General features: G+C 43.0%; 1 long non-coding RNA gene across 1 annotated transcript; it reads left to right on the top strand.

The window, feature by feature from the left end:
• Window positions 1-1,778: 1,778 nt before the first annotated feature.
• LOC132901305 (uncharacterized) lies at window positions 1,779-4,927 on the top strand. The gene is made up of 3 exons (XR_009656837.1): window positions 1,779-3,082; window positions 3,581-4,343; window positions 4,841-4,927. It is a non-coding gene; the product is annotated as an uncharacterized LOC132901305 (long non-coding RNA).
• Window positions 4,928-7,400: the final 2,473 nt, after the last annotated feature.

The raw sequence follows: 7,400 nt of genomic DNA, 5'->3' as shown, positions 1-7,400 counted from the left end.
TTACCTGTTATAACTTAACTGTGGTCCCAGCTGTGGGTTGAGGTAAGGAGTCAGTAGCCACCTTTGGCATGTTGAAAAATGGAATTAAAAGTTAAATCTATCCCAAAGCCTGCAAACGTGTTATATGAATATTGGCCAGTATACTGGTACTACTCAGTGGGTCCAAGGGTCCAGGGTTGGGTTGCTTTTAGCAAAGCTTTGGCCTAAGCTGTGACTGTCTCTCTTGGCAGAGAACACCGGACTTATGGTTAGTTCTCTGTAATCAGGGGCGCCGCCAGAAATTTTGGGCCCCATGAAAGATTAGAATTTTGGGCCTCCCAACTTTGCCCACCCTCATCACAATTGCACTATTGTCATTATTTGACTTTTGATAGCCCATGGACCTTGAGTTTGTGACTTTGTTATTACATTTTATGTATTAACCTACCAGGGACTAGATGAAAGCTGGTCAGTGACTAATTCTGGTGCATTTACAATCACAAATGAAAATTCAAGATTTTGCCACATGCCTTCTTGTGCTAGGACAATTGGTAGTGAAATGTGTGATGTGACTGCTAATAAATCATAGAAAAAGTTTTCTACCCAGCGTCAAAATACCTATGGAAATCCCATGGATTGTTATGTGTTAGGTAGAAAGCTGTGTGTACTGTTCTGCAAAAAGGGAATATGTTCAATTTGAAACCAATGGTTTAGAACGTGTGAACATTCCACACACGTAACTATGTCAAACACTTGACTGGTGTCCGTTATTAGCAACACTTTAATCTAGCAAACTGTATATGGTGCTCGCTCATTAAAAACTTCAATCCTAAAGCATTTATGGGTTGTATTGCTGCTTACCTCCTTCTTCAAAGGGGGGTTCAGTGGTTTGGTAGGGCGGAGGTCCCCCTGAGGCTGAATCTGTGCTTATTTAGGGCACCCCATTAGTTATGAAACTGATTATTAGCACTAGTTATTAGCACCAGCATAACGTAATATTTCATCTTGTTTATCACACAAGTCAGTTCAGTTATTAAAATGGAAAAAATGTCACTGTACAAACTGTAAAAGTGTTCTCTTGATAGGCTAATCCAACCACGTTCATACTGTTCATTTACCATTCGCTAATATTTTGAACACACATGTGAGCGATAGCTACCTTTCTTTGGGAAAAACTGAGTGACCAGTTGCCTGCCTCTCCGGTCCCTCTCAGCTTTCAGCTGCCTTTCTTTGCGTTTTTGACAGCCACTCTTCATATTTAGCGATCATAGACTGTACGCACTCCACTGCTGGCTGGCTGGCTGCTGCACCGCGACACAGCAGCAAGTAGCGTTGCACTGATCAGCACACAGATTTAATGCATTGCGCTTCTACCAGAACTGGACCGTACCATTTCGCAAAAGGGGGAGGGTTAAATGACAATATGTTGAAGAACTCAAGAAATAGACAACCTTGTTCAATTAGCTCATTTTACCAGATGGAATATTGCATTGTTGTTATTACAAAAGTCTTATTAAAATCATTAAAAGCATATTATCAGCCCCTTAAAGGGCCCCATGGCAGTGCTGGGCCCCTAGAATTGTTCTAACCTTTCCCCCCCTGGCAGCACCCATGCCTGTAATCTAATGTCTTTTAATTTTTCTGCATTTCCTGGTAAGAACATAAGAACCCTTTATTTGTCACATGCCCATTTCAAGCACAGTGAAATTCATCCTCTGCATTTAACCTATCTGAAGCAGTGAACACACTCAGAGCAGCAGGTACTCCTCTCTTTCTCAGTCCTCTCTCTCTCTCTCTCTCTCTCTCTCTTTGATTAAGTCCTGACTTATTAATGTATGAGGCATACCCCTAACCCTGGGTCTGGGACATGACTTTTCTCAAAACATTTTTTTAAGCATTCATCACACTCACACACACACACACACAGCTGCATAGAGGAGCATCTTGCAGTCACGTGACCGGAAAGTACACAGACGCCATCTTGTTGGTAAAGAACACCGCTGAATACTGCTGCACTCGTGTACAGAATGGATCAATTTCAACCGACGGACTACACGGCTCATTTTTCTAATGAACAGATAACTAGATATATGTCTAAAATAAACGACCTACAGATTAGTGACCCTTATGGCTTACTGGACGGAGTTTTCACGACCGTGTCAGTGGATATTGAACTGCCAGTGGAATACCCAGACGTGTATAATTACCCAGATAGCAGAGGGACATTGAAACGGCGCCGATTCTTGGTCAGAATGGTCGGTTTCCGTCGTAAGTCAGAAAATCAACACTGAAACGGCGCCATGAAACGTCGATTTCTCCGCCATCGGAGAAGGTCGATTTATCACTGTTGAATCACCGTGGGTAAAGGTTGATCTGTTGACCATCAGAGAAGGTCGAATATACGATGTTGAACCATCGTCACTTTTGCCGGCCAGTTTTCAACATTGGTAGGATGAGCAACTAATTGTTTAGAATATAAATTCTGGCCCATAGCCAGGGGGGATCGGAGGGTTCGCTCGATCCCCCCCCCCGGACACACACGCCCCTCAAGATTACTCAAGATTTATTCATTTGTTCATGTCCAATGAATATACATTGATTCACATTTAAATTTACAATATCAAATCCAGACTAATCAAAAAAGAAAAGTAGACTAAGTGAGGACGAGTTAGAAAAACGGGTTCATTTCTCCTATGTTTATGTTTACACGTTTTGTTCAGACTGCTTTACACCCCAATCCAGTGGGTGGCGGTAATGCCCCCATTAGACCCCTTTCACTGACGTCACCCGAAACTGGAAGTAAACAAACCCTGCGCCATATTGGAAGACCAACAAACTCGTGATTAGGGGGAAATAATGGCAGCGTGCGGTATGTGAACCCACGAGGCACTTGGTTCATCAAAAACCTACAATGGTAAACTTTTGTGCTGTGTTAGGGTGTTCTAACAAAGCTGATGGGAAAGGTGAAAAGAAGTCTTTCTACAGAATACCAGCTGTGATTGAGACACAAGCAAACCAAGGAGCTTTCTGCCAGGAGACAGAGAGAGGATTTAGCTGCTTTATGCAGAGCGGATCTGAATACTTCAAGTCTATTTTGTTACTGGTAAGTCACTAGGCTAGAGTGTTGTGGAACATTTTTTTAAATGTCTAAATTAGAAGATTTGAAGTGTGCTCGTGTATGTGGGGGGTACGGGAGTAGGGGGCCAGATGAAGTCCACCTTTGGGGAAAAAAGATCCCCCCCCCCCTCCACAATGCTGGCTACGGGCCTGAAATTGCCACTGTTTGTCTTATCCTGCTTACACATAGATACGAGTAAATGATATAAGTATAAGTGATAATGATAAGTAAATGATAAAAAAAGAACAAAAAACAGTTTACTTTCTTAACTCAGCAATGGATTTGACCTTCTATCTTTGAAAGTTTTTTTGCAAATAACTTAACATTTCCAAGATGATCATAAATTAATTCTAAGAAGATTGAAAGTGTTACAAAACCTGCATCTTATACCTAACTGGTGGGAATGGTGGTGTTACAACTTATCCTGGTGTTACTTTCATACCCGGTGTCTCTCATCTCTGTTGTATTGACTTTCATTTCAAGGCATGATATAAAAAAGGGCCAGTACGTATACGTAGCGATATGTCGTTAGATGTCCCACGCTGTCCCATAATGCAGTGCGATTACCACTGCTGTTTACTGGATGACGTCATTTTCGTTATATACCTGGGTGCACGTGAAACTCCCACACCACTCGGTTGGATCGCGACTCTCTTGTGGATCGGCCTGCTGTTACGCTTGGACCATTGAAACAACATTGAGAAAAACACTGGACCACACTACATTTTCATTCATCCCTGGACATCTGGTACGTACCATTATTCAGTCACTATTAATAAAGGGAATTTCGAATACAATTTCAAGCAATTTAAGAAGTTATGATGAACTTCAGTCATATCACGCGTTGGAGAAATTTCCCTCAACTAGTATCCATTTGAAACAACAACAATTCAGATGCATTATTCAATCGAAAAACGAGTCGAAGTAGTTGTCTTGTTGGAGTGAAAACTTAGCGTTGGTGTGAAAACTTAGCATTTAAATCGAGCAAGTAGGCCTAGGTTGCATGTCGTTTTGAGCTGACCTGTTCTTTTGTGTAGCCTCATTATTGTCTCATTATTGTCTTCATGCTACATTTTATTCTATCAGGTGTCTACCTTAGCCCTTTGTGGAGGAACCGACGTAGGGGTCACAGTGAGGCGGATGCTGCATAGCCTCCTGGTCAACAGCTTGGCCAGGCAATTTAACTGGGCTGGAAAGGGGGAAAAAACTGCGTTTAAGGACACCAAGATCCATGATGTCCTGTTTGGTAGGTTATGCATGTGCACAAAGCTGTAAAAGAGGGTAAAATAGTAAGCTGTCGCAAGTACTTGCACACTACTTCTAAACGTTCTTTGATAACTCCTTCACTAACTGTAACATTACGATTATAACGACAACGACAAACATATTGTGAAAGATGCAAAGGATTAAAAAGGATTAAGAAACTCACCAGGCGCCTTACTCAGAAAAAGCAGGTGTGCAGGCAAGTCCAGGGAGGCTGACTGAGTGACGAACGGTCCGGTAGTGGCATTTCTATTTCCGCTTTGTGTCAATGGGGAAATTAAAATGTTTTTTTTTTTTTAATCCCGTTTAAATTGTCACAAGATTCACATCTATGGTTTCTGATTTTTACATATATTTTCTGTACTAGTACCATTACTTGCCACCTACTACTAGAGTGTGACGTGCATAGTCTTAACAACTCAAACTTTAACAATTATCACCATGCAAAGTCTCAATGTTGTTTTGTTCTTTTTCTTTCAGATGCTCTACAAAAGCAGCTGCCAGGGAGCACACACGCTACTTTTAGTGACGCAATCAAGAAGTGGCTTAAGTATGCGCCAGAGAGAGAGGGAGGGATGAGGAGACGTGAGGTAGGGTGGCATTTAGAAACCCATAGCCTACTGCTGACTTTCTTTATCAATGCTGCATCAAATTAATTTTGGTTATGTTTTTCTGTTTCCATGTACAGGTGTCTGCGCCGCAGGAGGAATAGGCCACAATTATAAATTATAAATAAATCATAAAATGTTTCTAAGAACTTGTTCAAGTGTGTTCTGTTCCTTATAAATGTTAAAAGTTATGTCTCATTAGATAGCTTGACAAACATTAGGAGAGGTGCATTGTTGCATGCATTTTTATATCCTGTTGTACATAAAACAGGACGTAGCCTACGCACATTAATATAAATTAAGTTTCACTTTCATGGTTGAAGTATGCATGTGTGTGTTCATCCTAGGCAAGAGCCCCGATGCTTTATTGTTAGCTAGTTTAATTTAGCCTGTTTTGCTTAATTTGTAGCCTTCCTGTTGTACATAAAACAGGAAGTAAAGTTGGATGAATCATCGCCGAAAATTAAACTATAAATCGACCGAAATCCGTAGTTGAATAAAGGGTGAAAGGGGGTCTATTCTCTGTCGGCCACCATCCACTTTTCAACATCGTTTCAACGCAAACTCATATGAGCAAAGCGGTGTTGAATCAACGCCGGTGATCCACGATGATTCGACGGCGTATGGTCGAAGAACATGCCGATGATTCCCCGTCGAATCAACGCCCTTTTGCTATCTGGGTTACCTCATTAACTTTCCCTCGCTGTTCAGTGGTGAAGCACTGCATGCTTATAAATCTCTGGACAGTTATGTTTACAGAAATTCAGGATTTGTCAGCGACTCAGATGTGGCATCTTGTAAACAAGAAAATAATCCTCATTGGATGGGTAAGTCACTTAAGTATTACTAGTACTGCACTGACCAGCCGATTATAAAATAGAATAAGGTAATTCCAGCTGTAATTCCAAATTGTCCGTTTTGTTTACATGGATCTGGTGTTGGAGAGATATGGCCCTTTTCCACTACCCTTTTTCAGCTCACTTCAGCTCGCTTCAGCTCACTTCAGCCCGACATGGCTCGCGTTTCGACTACCAAAAACCAGCACGACTCAGCTCGCTTCAGCCCTGCTTAGCCCCTAAAACTCGCACCGTTTTGGAGTGGGGCTGAAGCGGGCCAAACCGTGCCGAGTGAGGCTGGGGGCGTGAGCAGACACTCCCCTGTGCACTGATTGGTGAGGAGGAGTGTCCTCACATGCCCACACACACCCCGCGAGCGCGCTGGGATCTGTAAACACCGCAAACCCGGAAGAAGAAGAATTACGAATTACGAGAATTTCTGAAGCCTTATGCGCCTCGCCTCATCTATACGCTCTTGCCAGTATCTGTCCGCGTTGTCGGTGACAACAAGCCACAGCACCAAGACCAGCAACACTAACGACTCCATGTCCTCCATGTTTATTGTTTACTATTTGGGTCGTGAGACTACCACTTAAAAGATCACTGATGTCACTGTTTGCGCTGCTTAACGACATCACGTGACGTCCACCCACTTTCGCTAACTCCACCCAATGTGTCCACCCACTTCCAGCCAGCACGGTTCAGCGCGGTTGTAGTCGAAATGCAACTCCAACAGCCCCGCTCAGCCCGACTCAGCACGGCACGGCTCAGCCCGGCTCAGCCGTGTTTGTAGTGGAAAAGCGGCAATAGAGGCTTAGCAGTGGAGGTTTGAGTAGCTGTTTTCTGAGCTTAGTCAACAGGCCGGCTCTGCAGCCTCGCTTTTGCTTCTGCTCCCGGCGCCACCTCCTTTGCTTTGCTTCCGATAACAATCCACGGAGACCCCACTGGTCTCGCTATCTCATCCGGAATGTTTTTTTTTTCTCGTCCGGAATGTTGTGCATGCGATGGAAATCGCTACAAACCGTCATTTTCTGCTGGAAACCAATGTCCAGTAAGTCCATACGGTTGTAGTGGATATTGAAGTCCGGTACAGATGAACAACACACAAAAATACACACAAAAAACATAAAAAACGTGCACAGGTAGGGAGAGCTTGTAGACGCAGCCGTTGTAGTAGAATTGTATATAGTAGGGTTTTCCAGAAGAAAAGGTAGAAGTAGAAGGCAGAAATATGGCATTTGACCGACAAGATGGCGTCTGTCACAATCTGGATCGGCTGTGACATCACATGCAAGTGCTCCATAGGTCGTTGAGTGGCATAACCTTTTCAAACGTGTTCTCTCTTTTTAAATGTAAATCTGGCTGAACATTCACAAGGACAGATCACTCTCAACTCTCAGCACCAAATCCTACACATCAGTGGTGTACAGCCTGCTGTTGTGTCCAACACCACCTAGTGGCCACTGTAGAGATTACACTCTAATACATTACATCACAGAAATAAGGACACAGTGACTTCATACATATTAGTCATTTTTTCACCCTGATGCCCATGGTAAAACTGAGCAGTGGGAATTTGCCATTTTTGTGAACTGT

This window comes from Neoarius graeffei, chromosome 17, assembly GCF_027579695.1.
Source record: "Neoarius graeffei isolate fNeoGra1 chromosome 17, fNeoGra1.pri, whole genome shotgun sequence".
Taxonomy (NCBI): domain Eukaryota; kingdom Metazoa; phylum Chordata; class Actinopteri; order Siluriformes; family Ariidae; genus Neoarius; species Neoarius graeffei.
The sequence above is the reverse complement of the archived record's forward strand: the minus strand, read 5'-3'. Positions and strand labels throughout refer to the sequence as shown.